The following is a 19,526-nucleotide window of genomic DNA, read 5'->3' on the forward strand; positions in this document are numbered from 1 at the left end:
AGAGTATTTGTGTCTTCAAAGATCTTCTGCCTTATAGAAGTGCAACTTCAAGAATCTTGGAAGTTTGAAGTAGAAGTCTTGGAAGAATATTTGTGTCTTTAAAGATCTTCTGCCTTATAGAAGTGCAACTTTGGGTGTCTTGGAAGCTTGAAGTAGAAATCTTGGAAGAGTATTTGTATTTTCAAAGATCTTTTGTCTTATAAGAGTACAGCTTCAGGAGTCTTGAAAGTTTGAAGCCTTATAGGAGTGTAGCTTCAGGAGTCTTGAAAGCTTGAAGTAGAAGTCTTAGAAGAATATTTGTATCTTCAAAGGTCTTATGCCTTATAGGAGTGAAGCTTTCAGAAGTCTTGGAAGCTTGAAGTAGAAGTCTTGGAAGAGTATTTGTGTCTTCAAAGGTCTCCTATCTTATAGGAGTGCAACTTCAATAGTCTTGAAAGCTTGAAGTAGAAGTCTTTGAAGAGTATTTGTGTCTTCAAAGATTTTCTACCTTATAGGAGTGCAGCTTCAGAAGTCTTGGGAGTCCTCTGCTTGTTAGTGAATTCTCTATGGGTCTTCTAAGTGTAGAAAATGTTGCCCTTACAAATGAAGAGAACTTCTCTATTTATAGAGTTCTCAGGTGGGCTTCGTGGGCTTGGTTGGTCCATGGGCCTGACCCTTGGACCCAATTAGTTGGTTTTGGGCCTGATCTGAAATTTGGGTCCAATTCAACTTTTTTTGTTGTTTGGACTTTAAGCCCAAATAGTAATATCAAATTGGACCAATTTAATCTCATCTGATTCATCCGTGTGACATCATCAAAACTTGTCTTCAATTCAATTCGGGGCATGTGTCAACTTCTAATTAGACCCAAAGTCAATGATTTAGAAATTCGTCGTTAATTTAGCAAACGACGTGGTGACTTGTGATTGGTCCAAAATTTCTCATTCAACACAGAGAAAAACTCATTAATTGCTAAATATTGAGAGAGAAGGTGCAATTATAACATTTAAAACATTTTTTTAATCGTGGTGTTTAGACAATTAATTTAATGACCAATCAAAAAAATTAACAAAGAATTATCAATAAATTAATTTATTGGCATAATTGTAAATTTTAAAATCAAAACGAGGATACAGTTGTCCAAAAATGTTTTTCAAAAGTTCTTCGTCTTTAATATATTATAGATTAGAGATTAGAGATATACGAAATTTATTTGAAATGTCTACGAGATTATTCCAAATGCATTTAGAACGAGTACTAATATATGTTTCATATTTTAATTTTAATCTAATTTTCATTGATATATATATATATTCTACATAATTTATCATATATACACATATATATTTAGTTATTTTACAAATATATACTTCATATTATTGAACAATAATGCTAACACGATAAATTAAGGTGTAAATTATTATTTGCAATAAACTCATATATATTTGAAACTGAAAGAAAAATTGTAGATATAAACGACATATATACTTATCATGTGTGGGTGGTTGGGAGCAATAATTATATTCGCTTAGAAGCAACACCACTAGCGACGATGAAATCGTGCTCTGCCAGATCTATCATCTATCCATGGGCTCTGCAGCCTTAGGTCCAGCGTCGTCCACCATATCCATGTTGGATTTTATGTCCTAAAACTCATATTTTGTAAACAATAAAATTATTATTGAAGTTTGATTCAATAAAATTGTTATTGAAATTATGCATTGCTTATTTCGTTTTAGAAATAAATCCAATAAACTAAAAGATTCATGACTATTATATGAATAATTGAACTTTATGTGGAGACATAAAAGTGGATCAAGTTCGAGTAAATAGTCAAAATAATCTATAGTATACGAATAAGGTTGGGTGCTTTATTCTAGTAACACTATCGGATGTGACTCACTTTGTAGTTGTTACAAAGAATTGTAAAGTGCTACAAATGAAGTGATCCTGATTCGTTCATGTGATGATATGAGGAGTGGGGGCATTTTATGCAATGAGTTTGCATAAGATCGGACCAAGAAATAAGTCATTCTTACTTTATAATGTTGTTTACTATTTAAGACTGACTATTTCATAGCGATGACTAAGTAACTTAACCTTAATCTTGAGCTAACTATGAACTCCTATTTATTTGGGATTATCCTTTGATTGAGGGTAATCCAACAACATTACTCAATAAGCCTCCCATTTTGGGATAAGACCGGGTAGATAGTTGGGGACATAAGGTGCAAGATGGAATTCATGTCTGCCTGATTTAGGTATAGGAGGAAGGTTGTTCTCTTAAATGTTGAATCCAGGTCTTGAACAAGGGGCCCCACCTTCTCATTTTTCCGAGAGGGATCTGATATAGTGATTGGATCATAAATCAATTGTTCATTAGAGAATCAGTGGAACTTTAGGAGCAAGACATAATTTTGGGGGTAAAACAACATTTGACCCAACTGTTATTATGAACCACTTGTCAAGAGTCGACTTACTGATTATGGTTAAATCAAGTAGAAATAAATATATCTACAATGAGGTGAGTACAACTATTGAGCTATAATGGTGTGACTCGATGGTTCACCTCGTACCTGTCGCGTTTGAAGCATCTTATTGTTCATTTGTGGCTGTCGCTAGTAGTTGGAGAAGAAAAATAGAGAGTAGGAGAGAAGATGGGAAAGGTATTGGAGTGGTGCGTGAGGGAGAGAAAAATAAGGTAATTAAGGAGAAGTGAAAAAAATAAACAAATTTGGAAGTAACCAATTTAATCCACATGATTTTCATATTTTTCCATATTTGTGTATTTTTTTTTTTTTAAATGGCCATAAATTAATGGGAGTGTTTGTGTTATGGACTTTTTGGCTTGATTTTTTATGTAATATTGTAACTTATTAGATCATTTAAAAAATACGGTGGATTTGAGACATTCTTGTAATTTGACCTATTTAATTAGACTATTAATGTACAAAACTCTAACATTTATTAGGTAATTGTGAACTTACGAGAAACACTAACAGAAAGTAAAGAACTAACTATAAAATAAAATTAAAAAAAAAAAAAAAAAAAAAAAAGAAGAAGAAGTTGTCTCATTCCAAATGGATCCACGACCAATAAGGAATCGACTGGACTTAAGAGAGGTACCAGTTTATGAAAAGTGGGCAAGGGAGTTGGGTTGTCCACCAATTATTATCAACGTACAACAAATCATTAGCCTATTACCGGTAAATTAATTAGAGGTTGGCCCATAGAGTCTGTCATAGAGCTTGAGGAGATTGACCATTTGAAGGTAAAAATTATATCTAAATATTGTGCTTTGACACATACTTGGGTCACTAGTGAAATAAATATGACAATTTAAAATAATTAGTAACGACCTTATTAATGACTTGAGAAGTTAATTAGTGAAGAACAATTAGACATTTCTATATAATTGAGATGGCTTGTGAAATTTTGAGGTACGCTAAAATATACCCCCAATTCTATACTCTAGCTCTCTCAATGATTACTGACTTGAGCGTTGAAGTGTTGGTGGTCAAGCACCACACTAATGCGAGTTCTCTATTTTACAGAGTGTTTATCAATTCTATCCTAAAAATTAGGAATTTGCAGTTGATATCAAATTTCGATATCTAACATATTTTAATGTAATGGTTTGATTTCATTAATAATATTTTCATGTCCATGAACTTAGAAACCCCTTAATAAAGTAAAAATAAAAGTAAATTAAAATAAAGCACACACTTTTTATTTTACATATATAATAATTTACACCAGCTAGGGGATTTGATCATTGAACCAACAAACAGAAATTGAGCTCAAAATTAGCTTAAAATTGATTGGGAAAAAAAAAGAAAGTAGAAAAATCAAAATGCAAAAGAAAATTAAAACTCATAAAATTAATTTACATGTAATTACAGAAGGCAATTAGGGGATAAATTGTTGATCAATGAAACCCATAAAATAATTAGCTGTTTAATTATTTCAAAGTTGAGGAAAAGGCCTAGGTACCGGCGGGGGGCGGAGGGTGGTGCGGCGGAGCATGCTCCTGCGGGGTACGGTCTGGGATGAATCCGGCGAGTGCGGCGGCCACGTAGGATGCTGCAGAGGCTGCTGACGTGGCCAAATCCTTACCAATTTTTACCTTAATCTGACCTCTTCTTGGTGGGTTATTTGGAATTTGGCGACTTGGAGTAGCAGAAGCCATTTCTCCAAATATATTCCACAAAAAGGGAAAATTGAGAGAGAGAGAGAGAGAGATGAATTTTTAAGTTTTCTCTTCTATTTATAGCATAATTAATGTCGTATATATTAAAAGAAATTATATTTGTCTTAATCAAATTTATTTTCAAAATCTAAAACAATATTATAAAGAGATAAATATGAAACCTCTTGGATTTGGTAGTCGATGGAAATTTTATCCACTAATATTGCTCCTTAGTTTTTATTTGTATCGGTCAAATATCGTATCTTAATTTTATAAAAATTTCGATGAAAAGATCGATAAAATTTCGATTTTGATCAAACATTTTTAGAAAAATTATAAAAACATAAAATTCAAAAAAAATAATTTAAATTAGTAAATAGTTATTTTGTGATTTTTAAACTACTTTAACATGTCGATTATTTATATTATGTTTATATTAATGATTTTTTTGTTGCTTAATTATTATGTTTGGTGGATTTTTTGCGATGTAATGGAAATATCTATTTTTCTCTTATGTCAATATCGAACCCATAAAAATGTAGAAATATCGATGAAAATATTGACATGTCGGCATAAATTTAATACTATATAAGTATCATTTTAATATTTAAAAATTCAACTTTATTCTATTTTTTTCCTTAAAAGTACAATTAATTTGTAACAAACATGTTTTGTTTTATATTCATTGCAAAACTTTTACATGGGGGTAAAGATTGCTATATACTCTTTTTTATTATTATATATTCGAGGTTGATATTATAAATCTATGCTCATTTTGGTGATTGCTATACTCACTAAATTTTATGGTTTTGTCGAAATTGAAAATTTAGAGTAAAAAAATTAATATATCTTTCTAAGTTTTACTATATGTCTGGAAGTGATTTTAAAATTGTTAAAATACGTCTTCGGTCACTCAAAATAAATTTAATATTTAATTTGTTCTGAATTAAATTTTCATACCATCCAACTTGGGTGTTTTGTAATCGAAGGAAATTGTTTTTTTTTTCTCATACTTGCAATTATGTTGGCATATTTTTTTAGTTAGTGTTTTGGCCTTTGCTGTTAAGGTGGGTGCTTCTTTAGCATTTTGGTTTTGACTATGTTCATTAGTTTTGTCACTGAATTGAAGCATTTTTGTAAGTTTTGGTGTTTTGTGACATTTTTTTATGTTATTTTTTGTTTTGTTTGTTTGTTTTTTTTTTTTGTTTTTTTTTTTTTTTTTTTGCAATTTGTTGTTTGTGAAAATCATTTTTCTTTTTATTTTATTTCATTTTATTTTATTGTTTGAATGGAATATATATTAGTTTTGCCACTTAATTATAAAGTGAACTTCTTCCTAAAATTTAAGAAACCTTAAGTTATGTAAGTAAGTTTAGGGTGGAATGGAGTCAATTTCAGGACCATCTAAACTTTGGTTCACAATCTTACCCTTATGAATGGTAAAACATACTTAAGATAAATTTGATAGGAATTTTCAAGTTATAAAAAAATAATATAGAGTTTTTTTTTTTTTTTTTTTTTGTGAAATTTGTGATTTTTGACAAATTTTATCGTATTTTGAATTAGTCAAACTTAATTATCGTGTAAAACTTGATTTTATTGAAACTAAAGGCATGTTTGGATTGATTTGGCAAGCGGCAATGGCCAAATGTAGTCACACCAGAGTTAGCCAATGGTGGTTGTGGTTGGAGGGTCATCGACAGTGGTGGTCAGAGTTGCCCAATGACGATGGTGATGACATGACTCAAGTTGGCCGATGAAGGGTGGTGGTACTCACGACAACGTAGTGAAAGTGAGGTAGATGACTTTTGAGGTAATTTTGGTAATTTTGAGAATTATACAAATTAGGAAGAGATTAATCATTAAACACTCACAAATTAATTTTCTAAAAGTTGATTTCAAGTGTTTATTCTAAACCAACTTATTAATGCATTTTTTTTCAAAAGTTATTTTTGGTGGTTACTAAAACTAAACTTTTTCTAAAATGATTTTTTTTCAAAATTAACACTTGAAAAATTAAACCAAACACATACTAAATTAGTGAGCTTACAAAGATTTTCTACATTATTTTTTAATATTTTTGATAAATTGTTACATAAATTAAATCTAAGATATGAAAAAAAATGTAACATTTATCTGAAGTTTTAGGATTCAATAGGATGAATTTGAAAAATTATGATAAAATTTTGTGTAAATTAAAATTTCAATTCCCACTTCTTTTTATAATTAAAAAAAAATCAGTTCTCAAATATTATGAATTTCTATCTCATTGAATATCATTAGTGATTAGTTTTTACTGGTCAACTATAAACAAATTGCTTTAGATCCAAATGAGTATTTGATTTTTTTATTTTTATTTTTAAAAATTAAGCTTATAAACATGATTTTTACATCTAAAATTCTGTATCTACTATTTACCGATAGTTTAAAAAACTAAGTTAAATTTTTAAAACTAAAAAAATCGTTTTTAAAATTTTTTTTTGGTATTTAACTAAAAATTCAACTATTATATACTAGAAAGATGCAAAATGAAGAGAAAATAAGTTTAAATTTTAAAAAAATAAAGAATAAAATGACTATTAAATGAGACGTAAATTATTTTATAAAAAAAAAACAGTAGTGCAGACGGCAGATAAATAAAATAATAGTAATATATGTTAAAATTCATCATCACACTTTGCTCTGGCTAGTTAAAAATTCTACCATCTTTTCTAGACATGTAATTTTAATATGTTAGAATTATCAAATGGATATTCTCAAATCTAGTTTTCATCATTTTGATTGTTTGCTAACATAAAATTTATATTATCAAAATCATAGGAAAAAAATAGTTTCACTCTTATTTTCGTCTCTAAATTGTAAATAATATTATATTTTGATCCTAAACTTTTAAAAAAAATTTGTATTAATCTTTGAACTTTGAATATTTTTTTATTTTGTCTCTAAATTTTTAAAAATGTTTGTTTTAGTCTCTGAACTTTTAAAAAATACTTATTTTAGTCCTTGATATATTAAGATTTTATTAACTCTTTAACAAAATAGTGATGTGACTTGTATTTTTTGTTGACTAGACTACCAAATAAATTAACTATGCTAAAAAATATCTAGAATTTCAATTTTGAATAAGGTGACAAAACGTGAGAATTTAAAAGATATGTTAGTTCAAAATTTTGGTTGCTCAGTATTTTGGCAGGTTGATTATTGATATTTTACTTTACCGTCATATTGCTTAATACAACTAGAGTCTAGTATCTAAAAATATAAGCTCGCTCACATTTTTGTTGAAGAGTTAACATAATTTTAATAATAGAGACAAAAATAGATACTTTTTAAAAGTTTAGAAATTAAAACCAATCTTTATGAAAGTTTATGTACCAAAATGGAACACGATTTAAAGTTGGAGACTAAAATAGGGTTAAAAAAAATCTATATATTTATTTTTTTTTAAAAGACTTATTGTGGTTTTTGGGAATGCTCGTGTGGGCCACATGGCGGCTGGACCAACAGTCAAAGTCTTCCGGCGCCCTCTAAGCCCACCCGCACGAGTCTTTGTATATTTGCATTCACATTCACTTCCCTCTCTCTTTCAAAAGTCGCCCTATTTTTTTCCCCTTTTTTTCATTTTTTTTACAAGTAGAAAGAAATAGCCTTTCTATTAAATATATTCTTTGGCTGCTTCATTCAATCCAAACAAATAAAAGAATCGATAACATTTTTCATATCCCTTGAAAAAATGATTATTTGTTGAGATAGAAATAAAGAAATTAAATTTCAAGATAACTAATTTGAATTTGAAATAATCTACTTCATTAAAATTCCATGCTTTGTGGATTGGAATCGAACAAATTCTATTTAGTTTACGATGAAATTGTTCGTTTAGAAAAATCTCGAAAAACTAATAATAGGTTATTCTCTTCAATAGAACAATAGGGTTGTTATGTTTATTCCTGAATTTGTTGAAGAAATAAAATATAACAATGCTATATCTTTTTTATTAGAGATTGCACTGTGATTCTTTTTCTTTTTGGAAGATACAGTAGTGATCTGAACATAGTTCAACTAAATGATTAAACGTTTAAATCTTCTCCTCTACATATAAGGAGACTTCCTCTAAATAAAAAGAAAAAAACTATATGTGACACAATTGTAAATATTGCAATCGGCCCTAAAGTATTTTACAGATATAATACAATGCAAAATAACTTGCAAATATGGTAAAATTTAGATTTTACTTTCGAAACCTATCAATGATAGACTATATCATTGGTAAAAAATTTATCAGTGATACGGATGGATTTTGCTATATTTACAATTCTTTAAAAATAGTGTAATATATTCAATTATTATCTAAAAGTGTTGTCGAATGTAATGCTCGGAGTTGAGTTATAATAACTCTTTTTTATATTTCAAATGAAGAAATTGAAATAAAATATAACTGTCTAGATAACTGTTTCTGATTCTAGAAGATTTTTTTTTCTTATATCAAACTTTAAAAGAACACCTTTTGTGAAAGAAGAAAATTTTAAATTTAGACATGGATGGAAATTAATTGATTTTCATGGTCTAGAAGATTGCAAAGCATGACCAATTAGCTGTTGTTTTGTTTAAGTAAGCTGTTTTTATCATCATCATGAAGGGAAATCTTTACAATATTTGTTGTCCTGATCCACTAAAAGAAAAAGGAATTTCAGTGACAAATAAATTTTTAGTAGTGCGTGCAAATTTGGTTCATTATTAACAACATATCTTACACAAGTGTCACTAAACATTAAAATCTTTTATCAACACATTAAGATGTCACTAAATATATATATATTATTAAAAGAATAGTAAAAATTTGTGGCTTTTTCCTTCCCTTTCTTTCCCCCCCAATTTTTCGACACTCATTCCCTTTCTTTCTCCCTTCTATTCCTTCTCTCCCTCTTAACTCTTGCATCACAGTCGGGATGAACGGAGGTTTTTGCTCACCACCGAAAACAAAGGTTTCTACTCACCGCTAGCAACAGACGTTGCTACTCACCGTCGCTAAGAATTTGATACGAACCCACAGGACGAACAGCCTGCTACGCAAAAACGGAACTCCTTGCTGCAAACGGAACACCATGTTGGCAATATACCACGAGCAAATGGACACCTGCTGCGAATAGACCATCGGCGAATAGCCTCACTACTATGAGCGGACCGTCGGTGAACGAGCATGCTATCTAACCCACTCATTTCGAAACTCACGCATCACGGCCGACGAACGGTTGAAATAAACCCACGAGGTATTAGTTTCCAATAGGACCCACCCATTTTCAAATGATTTTTGTGTAAAATTTCTATCAATAGTACACATTTAACCTCGATTTTCAAATTCATGCAACTCTTTGATGATTCCCACCTTCATCTGACTACGAAGCACTTATTTTTAGAAAACCACTCATTTACGTGAAATTTCCATCAATTTGTACACTAAAAGCATGTAGGAGTATATCAGCATGCAACGGAAGCAACAAGGATCAATAAGCATTCTAATTCATTAATTTTGGTTGTAACTAAAGCATGCTCATACATAATAAGAGGGTTTTAAGAAATACCTTTGTAAAACCTTTAGAATCTCGATTCTCAGCTACAAACTTCTCCAAATCTCGCTGTGAACCACCTCAAGTTCTTCTCCACTATTCTCTTGGAGCTTTAGATTGAGTTTTGGGACTCAAAATAAGCTTGAATGAAGGGAACTTGGAGAAGAACTCACTGCAACAACCCACTTGAAGAACAACTTCTTCAAACTGAATTTTTCAGCAAAAACTCAATTAATCCATGCTCCAATTCCACTCCAATCTTCTCTATTTATTGCAGGACTCTCATGCAAAAAAGATGGCTGCATGAGATGTAGCTCATGCTTGGAGATTTGTAGCTTGAAAGAAGTGAATGTTAAGAGAGCTACTTCATGATAATGGAGAAATCTCATTTCTTCAATTTGTATATTTTCCAAATTTTCCAATATCAAATTGATTTCAAAAAACATTTTAATTTGAAAAATGAAAACTTTATTAATTTTACAAAATTAATTTCATAAATTAATTTTCTGATAAAATTAATAAATAATTAATTAAATAATTTAATTAATTCTAATTAATTTAATATCAAATATTAAATTAATTTTACATAAATTCCACCTTCATGAATTTCATATTTAAATATTAATTAATTCTCCAATTCTGTTTAATTCTAAAATTAAACGCGTAACTGATTCCCTTAATTCTAATTTGAACGTGTCAATTAACTTATCACTCTACTCTAAAGCTAATCCATTTATGAGCTAGTAGGGAGACCTCGCGGACCTACAGATCATGGGCTCCAATGATCAAGATTAATTGGCTAAACTCATTACACCAAATTAACACCCATTCGTTAACTAATGGGTCACTCCACTAAAGCTCATTTCCCCTCATTGTAGATATATTATGTCCACTCGATATAACCATGATTGGTAAGTTAACCCTTCAGTTGTTCGTAATAACGGTTGGGTCAAAAGTCTGTTTTCCCCCGAGATTACCTATTGTTCCTTAAGTCTCATTGATCCTCTAATGAACAAATGATTTGTGATCCAATCAACAAACCGAGTCCCTCTCGGGCCAATGAGAAGGTGGGGCCCTTATTCAAAACCCAGAGTCAGCACTTAAGGGAACAACCTCTCTACTGTCCTTAAAAACGGGTATGAGAGAATTCCATCTTGCACTCTATGTCCCCAGTTATCTACTCGGTCTTACCCTTGAAATGGACGTTTATTGAGCCGGTACTGTTGAGCCAACCATCACCTGTGCAAATCTAAGGATAATCCTGAATAAATAGAAGTTTGTAGTTAGCTCAGAATTAAAGTCAAGTTACCTAGGACATCGCTTTGAAATAGCCAATCTTAAACAGTAAATAGCATTATAAAGTAAGAGTGACTGATTTCGTGGTCCAATCTTGTACATGATGGGATTGGTGTCCTAATTCTCCTGGAGTCTCGTAGTTTGTTATCTGTACACATTTTTATGAATAAAATAAGAGTTATTTTATCTAACATTTACTCATATCCAATAAACAAAGCTCCATGGTTATTGTATGTAAACTTAAACATGTATATGACATATACAAGTGGATCATGCCTTAAGTGATAACCTAAATAGGTTTGTAATATAAGGATTAAGGAGGGATACCTGATACTTGTGACACTACGATACGACCCACTTTGTAGAGGTTTGCAAGTGTTGTGAACTACTACAGATGGTAGATCCTAACCATTCATGTAGAGACATGCGAGCGGGGGTGTCCTATACAAAAAGTTTGTATAAAACTGGACCACGAGATGATTCGTCTCTACCGTTGATACTGGAGACTTACATTTCACCTAAATGACCATAGGTGACATCACCTCAATCCTGAATGTTTTGGAAACTTCAGTCTTTGAGGGCGGTCCTTTGATTAGCATGGGTGAGAGTGGCTAGATTTTCAACTCAACATGCCTACCTTTTTGGAGATTTGTCTGATTTGAGAGCTGAGAACTTAGTTACACAAGATGGAATTCACTCCTTCCCCGAAGCAGGTGTAAGTAGATAGATTGCTCCCTTAAGAGCTGATTCCAGGTTTTGAACATAATGGTCACAACTTCTCTTTGGAAGAGAGAACCCAGTCATAGTAAGACTATGACTGGGGTTCATTAAAGGGATCAGTGGTACTTAAGGAGTTAGATGTCACTATAGGGGAATAACGGTTATTGGCCTAGCTGTACTTACAAGCAATCTGTTAAGAGTTATCACACTGTTGATTGGTTAATATGGACACATAATATATCTGTAGTAAGGAGAGTTCCGCCATCGGTCTTTACTGGAGTGCCTGACAGTTAATGGATGGTGGATCCCATGACTAAAGAGTTTAGTCAGTTATTCACGTGCCGTCGAAGCTTCGAGCTACAGATCCATAAGGTCCCCTTGGTAGCTCAATGGATTTAAGTTGAGAATCAGTTCTTGGTGTTGATTTGAAATGTTCAAATTGACAAAAGGAATTTTGATTATATATGATATGATCGGTGTGATGTATGAGATACTTCAAGTGAAAGATTAATGTAAATGAGATTTACATTAAGTACCATGAAATAAAAAAAGAGTTATGGTTTGTATGTTTCATGAGATGAAATATTAAAACTATAGGATATAAATATAGTATGGTAAGTTGGTTATCATATATATTTATAATAATATTATCTATTGGATAATTATCTTCTTTTCTCTAATAACCAATTGAGTGGGAGGTTATTGGTGGTTTCATGGTAACGAGTGAGATAAAAGGAAAAATGTTTTCCTAAATTTTGTATGATTGAGATTTTCCATTCTTGGAAAGACTCACAATTGGCTATCAAGTGAATGAGATTCACTAAACGATAGCTGAAGAGAGACTAAACGATCGTGGAGTGACAATACACGATAGTTCACTCAGCTGGTCGATAGCTAAACGATCGCGGAGCTTTTGCTAAACGATTGGGCATCGTCTATACGATAGACTGTTCATCTCCCACTTGCTCAATCGTTTACATGATTGTTCTTCCTCCGGTCTCGTCCTCTAACCAAGTTCACATAGAACCCGTACTTCTAGATTCTCACACCGAGAATACCAAGGTATCAATTGTGGTGGTGTCATACTGAACTCGACATACTCGAGGTATTTGGAGGTCATTCACTGTGTTCGTGATCTTAGAGATTGATATGTTTGTGGTCACTACGATCGTGCTGTGTGGCAGTCGTAGTGTTCGAGCATTCGTGATTGTTGTCTTGCTGCTTGTACGAGCATTCAAGATCAAGGGAGATTGAACATGGGTCTTCAGAGGTATGATTCTTTATCCCTTAATCTTTGTAAAGCGTGCGGTAATTTCATTTTGTGCATAGCTTGTATGTCTCCGTTTCTTTGTTGTAATTGTGTGTGTTCAAATACAATTGAATTTTGGAATGATCATTCACCTGCTCATGGAAATCCTCATGTCCGATATCCTTCAGTACAAACCGATTTGCATAGGACGCCCCCACTCCTCATGTCATAACATGTATGAATTAGGATCACATTGTTTGTAGCACTTTATAACTCTTTGTAACGACTATAGAGTAGGCCGCATCCGATAGTGTTATCAGAATAAGGCACCCAACCTCATTCATATACTATAGATCATTTTGACTATTTACTTGAACCTGATCCACTTTTATGTCTCCACATAAAGTTCAAGTACTCATGTAATAGTCATGAGTCTTTTATTGGATTTCTAATAAGCAATGCATATATTCAATAACAACTTATTGAATTTTCAGAATAAGTTTTATTGTTTACAAAGCACAAGTTTTAGGACATAAAACCTAACAAAGTACCTTTTTGATATGGTTCTACCTTTCAACAAACTAGAAACAACTTATTTGTTCTATGTTAATGAGTGTTCTTGAATTGACAATGTTTAGCATGAGTTTTCTACATTATGATTTTCGACAAAAAGAAAATGACATGACATGTTGAAATTGTAAATTTAAAATTTAAATGTCAAATTTAGAGCATAAATGACTTTTTATTTTCATAAGTGTCAAATTTATAGAAACAGATATAGTTATCAAATACATTATTTTTTATAGCTCCTAAAAAATAGGAAATGGGAAACAGAAAATGGAAAACAAGAAATAGAAAACGAAAACGTTATCAAACAAATCCTTAATTTTTATATTTCACAATTTTAGAATAAGACTACGTTTATTTTTATATTTCACAATATTAGAATAAGACTATGTTTATTTTTATATTTCACAATTTTAGAATAAGACTATGTTTATCATTGTGAGGCAGCTTGATCTGACCACTCTCACCTATACAAATCAAAAAACTGCCTTCATAAGCAAGAGTTTACAACTCACTCAGGATTTAGGTCATGTCACCTATGGTCATTCTAGTGAAATGTAAGTCTCTATTATGAATGGTGTTATATAATGGGACTAGTCATTTTGTGGTCCAATTTTATACAAACTCCGTTGTATAGAATACCCCAACTCACATGTTTCCACATGAATGATTAAGACCAGATCATTTGTAGCACTTTACAACAATTAGAACATCTACAAAGTGGGTCATACTCATAGTGTCACTAGGATAAGGTATCCAACCTTATCCATCTACTACAGACCATTTAGGTTATCACTTAAACATGATCCACATGTATGTCTCTACATACATGTTTAAGCTACAGATGATAACCTTGGATATTAGTTTATTTATTTGTGGGTTTAATACTACTAAATGTCAAATAAAATATCTCATATTTTATTCAATAAATAAAATGTTTGTACAATAAAATTATAAACTACATAATCCCACGAGATTTAGGGCATCAACCTGAACAATCTCCAACTTATCCTAAAGCTAGTGAGGTGTACAATATACAAGTTATAATAACATACAAGTACACAAATCAATAAACTAGGGCATAAAGCGTGCCCAGTACAAATCTCCCACTTGCCCTAGATTATATATGGGTTGTCCCGTAGACCAATACTCTGTAGGTGATCCTCAATCACCTTAACTGTGAAGGCCTTTGTAAATGGATCAACAATGTTATGCTTCGAAGCTATCTGCGTGACTATCACGTCTCCTCGATGTACAATTTCTCGGATGAGAAGATACTTCCACTCTATATGCTTCCCGCGCTTGTGACTCCAAGGTTTTCAGGAATTAGCCACAACACCACTATTATCACAATAAAGGGTGATGAACTTTGACATGTCTAGAACCACTTCCAAATCAAGTCAGAAATTTTATGTACCACACAGCTTCCTTAGTAGTTTCACAACCCGCTATGTACTCGACCTCCATTGTGGAGTCAGCAATACCCTGCTTGGTACTTTTCCAGACTACTGCTCCTCTATTAAGAGTGAACACTAATCCTAATGTGGATTTCCTATATCTTTATCAGTCTGAAAATGAGAATCCATATATTCTATAAGGATCAAATCCTTAGAACCATACATGAGCATGTAGTCCCTCATTAAGGACGTTCTTAACGACGGTCCAATGATCAAATCCTAGATTAAACTGATATCTACTGATTATTCCCACTACATAGTAGATGTCAGATCTAGTACATAACATCGCATACATCAAGCTGCCAACAGGCGATGTATAGGGGATCCGTCTCATTTCCTCAACCTCTCGAGGTGTCTTAGGACACTATTTCTTAGACAATATAACTCCATACCTGAAAGGGAATAAACCCCTCGTGGAGTTCTATATCGAAATTTGACAAACATCTAGTTAATATACGATGCTTGAGACAGGGCTAGCATTTTTTTCTTTCGATCTCTAAAGATCTGAATGTCCAGAACAAACTACGCCTCTCAGAAATCTCTCATTTGGAATTGGGTCACTAGCCAATTCTTAATTTCAATCAGTAGACCTACATCATTCCCAATGAGTAGGATATCATTTACATATAGCACTAGAAAAGTTACTGAACTGTTGATGATTCTTTTGTAAACACAAAGTTCATCAACATTTTGATCAAAGTCATAAGATTTGATCGTGGCATCAAACCTTGTATTCCAAGACTGAGAAACTTGCTTCAATCCATAAATGGACCGATTAAGCTGGAAAACCTTTTGCTCTTGAACTTGGGTTATGAATCCCTCAAGTTTCTCCATATAAATATTCTCCTCAAGATTTCCATTCAGAAAGGCAGTCTTGATGTCTGTTTGCCAGATCTCATAGTCATAATATAAGGCAATGGACAGAAGGACCCATATAGACTTTAACATGACAACTGGTGAACAAGTCTCCTCGTAGTCAACTTCTTCAACTTAGGTGTAAGCTTTTGCCACAAGTCTAGCCATGAAGGTTTGCACCTTCCTATCAGCATCCTGTTTTCTCTTATAGATCCATTTGTAGGTTTTACCTCATCAGGTTGATATACAAGATCCCAAACAGAATTGAAGTATATAAACTTCATTCTGAGATCCATAACTTTAATCCACCTATCTTTGTCAACATCCTTCATTGCCTTCTTGTAAGATAATGGATCCTCGACATCTCTGCCAGCTATCATAGCTAGGATTTCTGTTAAACCCATATAATGGATAGGTTGGTTGGCAACCCTCTCACAACTTCGAGGTTCCCTCAACACTTAAGGTGGACATGACCTATAAGATGAACCAACTTCAACAACTCTTGCTAAGATATTGGGTTCTTCAACAACTCTTGTTAAAAGTTCAGTAGTTTTCTTGGAAGTTCATTCAACACAATCTTATTGTAGGGCTTATGCTCCCTATTGTAGTCATTCTCTATAAATGTAGCATTTTTCGACACAAACACTTTGTTTTCTTTAGGATCGTAAAAGTAACCACCTCTCGTTCCTTTAGGGTAGCCTACAAATGGGCATAATTTTGAACGAGGTTCTAGTTTCTTAGGATATTCCTCAAGCACATGTGCTGGGCAACCCTAGATCCTGAAATGGCGTAAACTACCTTTACAACCATTCCATAATTCCAAAGGTGTTCTGGTAACACTCTTGGATGGAACAAAGTTCAACATGTAAGTTGCAGTCTATACTGCATAGCCCCATAACAAGTCCTGCAGGGATGCATAACTCATCATAGACTAAACCATGTCTAATAAGGTTCAATTTCTTCTTTCTGATACACCATTATGTTGAGATGTACCAGGTGCTAAGAGTTGGGATGCAATTCCATGTTCTATCAAATAGTTCTGGAATGTAAGATCCAAAAACTCTCTACCTCGATCAAATCGAAATGTTTTATTCATTTTACTTAATGCATTTTCAACTTCAACCTTAAACTTTTTGAACTTTTCAAAAGCTTCAGACTTCTGTTGCATTAAATAAACATAATCATATCTTGAATAATCATTAGTAAAAGTGATGAAATATTCAAACCCTCCTTTTGCTTTGATATTCATCGAATCACAGAAGTCTGAATGTACAAGCTCTAAGGGTTTTTTGGCCTTATGACCTTTTCCAATAAAATTTTTTTTTTTTGTCATTTTGCCTTCAAGACATGACTCACACACAGGTAAAGAATTTTCTTCTAACTCACTTAAAAGTCCATTCTTAACCAATTTCTCAATCCAATTGAGATTGATGTGTCCTAATCTTAGGCCCCAAAGACGGGCATTTTCTTTAGGAGAAATTTTAAGTCTTTCATTTTGAGTTACCGCATTTTTAAACATTTCAGTGTTAAGGAGGGCTTTAGTTGCTAACGGTCTTAGCACATACAAATTATCTTCAAGATTAGCACAAAAAATTAATATTCCATTCTTGGAAACAAACACTTTATTTACTTGAAAATTAAGAGAATAATGTTGTTCAATAAGATATTTTACAGAAATCAGGTTTCTTTTCAAGCCTAAAACCACATGTACATTATCTAATGAGATATAAGATTTCTGTAAGTAGAGTCGAAGCCCTCCTACTACCATAGTTGAGACGACGTGTTCAGTTCCAACACAGATTGTCATCTCCCTAGCTTCTAGTTGCCGCCAAGAACTAATTCCCTGAAATGAAAAACAAACATGATTAGTGACGCCTAAATCTATTATCCAAGCAGAATCATCATTCTCCAAGCAGAATCATCATTCTCTACTAAAAAAGCCTCCAATACAAGTAAATCATATTTACCTTTTCTGGTCTTCTTTTTTTCTACCAAGTATTTGGGACAATTCTTCTTCCAATTTCCCTCGTGGTTGTAATGGAAACAGATTCCCTTTGCAGCCTTGGTCTTCTTGCCCTTCTAGGCAGCAACTAATGGGTTAGCTTTCCCCTTTCCACATTTCTTGTTCTTCTACTTTTTGGTGCCAGAAGAAAAAGGCACGGACTTAGCTCCAGAGGTCGAACCTCTGTAAAACTTCTTGGAGGATGAGATAACATTTACCTCTCCCTTTTGTTCCTTGCTTTTCATCAAGGATTGAAAAGTTTGAAGCTCATTGAGCAAGGTGGTCAGGTTGTAGTCAATATTGTTCATAACAGCATTACTATGGAACTTTAGGAAACTTTCAGATAAAGATTCCAAAATGAAGCTAACTTGACTGGCTTCATCTGACAAACCCGTTCATTTCCGCCATGTTGAAGTGGATAATCATGTTGAGAACGTGTTCTCGAACATATGCCCCTTCCTGCATACGAGCATTGAAAATGTGTTTTAGAGCGTCATACCTGAGTTGTGTGGATGGTTGTTTGAACATCCCCCCGTAGGTACTCAATGATCTCACAGGCAGTGATCATGAGCTCATGCTTCTTGGCCAAGACTTCAAAAAGGTTAACCAAGATATACATTCGGATCTTTTCATTTGCCTTTATCTAATGCTCGTATGCCTTTCAAACATTTCGAGTGGCAGTTTGAGCAGGAATAGGAGAAAAATCCTCCATAAGGACAAAACGCAGGTCATCGATGATCAGTATTGTGTTGATTGTATATTTTCACATTGTATAATTTTCATTGGTAAGTTTATCGGCAGCAAGTAAGTTAAGTGTCGTAGAAGTCATGATTTTAATTTCCTGAAACTATACAATTTATTTATATTAGTAATCTATGCATTAACCCATTTTCAAAATCCAATCAAATTTAGCAAAATAATCTAATGCACCCTAAGTGACATCTATTTTACAATGATGTTTCAGTGAGTAAGGACAAAAGCCATCGTAGGGTGATCAGATGCTCCTTCACTGAAATGAGATTATCTCAACCAATAAACTGAACAACTTCTTGTTACTGTAACTATCAATCACCATTGTTCGATCCAGAAATTATTAAACTCACTTAACATTTCTTGTAAGTGTAACCCTTCACTTTAGATTCTTGAGTTCTATCCCAATGAGCCAATCGTAGGGAAAACCCGATTGGGACAAAAGCTAAAGTAATCATATTCATTTCTGGAGTTTGAGGTAAAGAATCATGCAAATGGAATCCGTAGGGGGATACAAGCAAAGGTGCCTCGAGGCCAAGCATGAAACTTTACTACAAACTATTGAGAGAGATCGTGTGTTGTATTGACACATGTCCCACTCTCACTTATTATAAACAATCTCTCTATTCACCTTATTATTAACCTATACAAACACCATCTGTAGGAGGACACAAGCAAAGGTATCTTGAAGCCGAGTATAGATCTCACGGTGTGAACTTTTAGGAAAAAACGTGAAAAGGTAAAATGAAGTATCATATACCCCATTTTTCTCCTATTGAGTGTTATACCTAGGGTTATTTAACTTAGGAAAATATGGCTACTGATTTTTAACTAAGTGTTTTGTTTAATTTACCCAAAAGTAACACTTATGTTGGATGGTCAAACAACTTTGATTAAT

General features: G+C 32.8%; 2 long non-coding RNA genes across 2 annotated transcripts; both read right to left on the minus strand.

Moving 5' to 3' along the window:
* Window positions 1-1,253: 1,253 nt before the first annotated feature.
* LOC150034373 (uncharacterized) lies at window positions 1,254-4,244 on the minus strand. Its single transcript, XR_016531014.1, has 2 exons — window positions 3,973-4,244; window positions 1,254-1,625 (listed from the first exon to the last, which is right to left on the minus strand). It is a non-coding gene; the product is annotated as an uncharacterized LOC150034373 (long non-coding RNA).
* Window positions 4,245-17,464: 13,220 nt separating this feature from the next.
* LOC120082721 (uncharacterized) lies at window positions 17,465-18,112 on the minus strand. Its single transcript, XR_005483252.2, has 2 exons — window positions 17,844-18,112; window positions 17,465-17,719 (listed from the first exon to the last, which is right to left on the minus strand). It is a non-coding gene; the product is annotated as an uncharacterized LOC120082721 (long non-coding RNA).
* Window positions 18,113-19,526: the final 1,414 nt, after the last annotated feature.

This window comes from Benincasa hispida, chromosome 8 (genome assembly GCF_027475165.1).
Source record: "Benincasa hispida cultivar pf3 chromosome 8, pf3_genome.v1.1, whole genome shotgun sequence".
In the NCBI taxonomy this organism is placed as follows: Eukaryota; Viridiplantae; Streptophyta; class Magnoliopsida; order Cucurbitales; family Cucurbitaceae; genus Benincasa; species Benincasa hispida.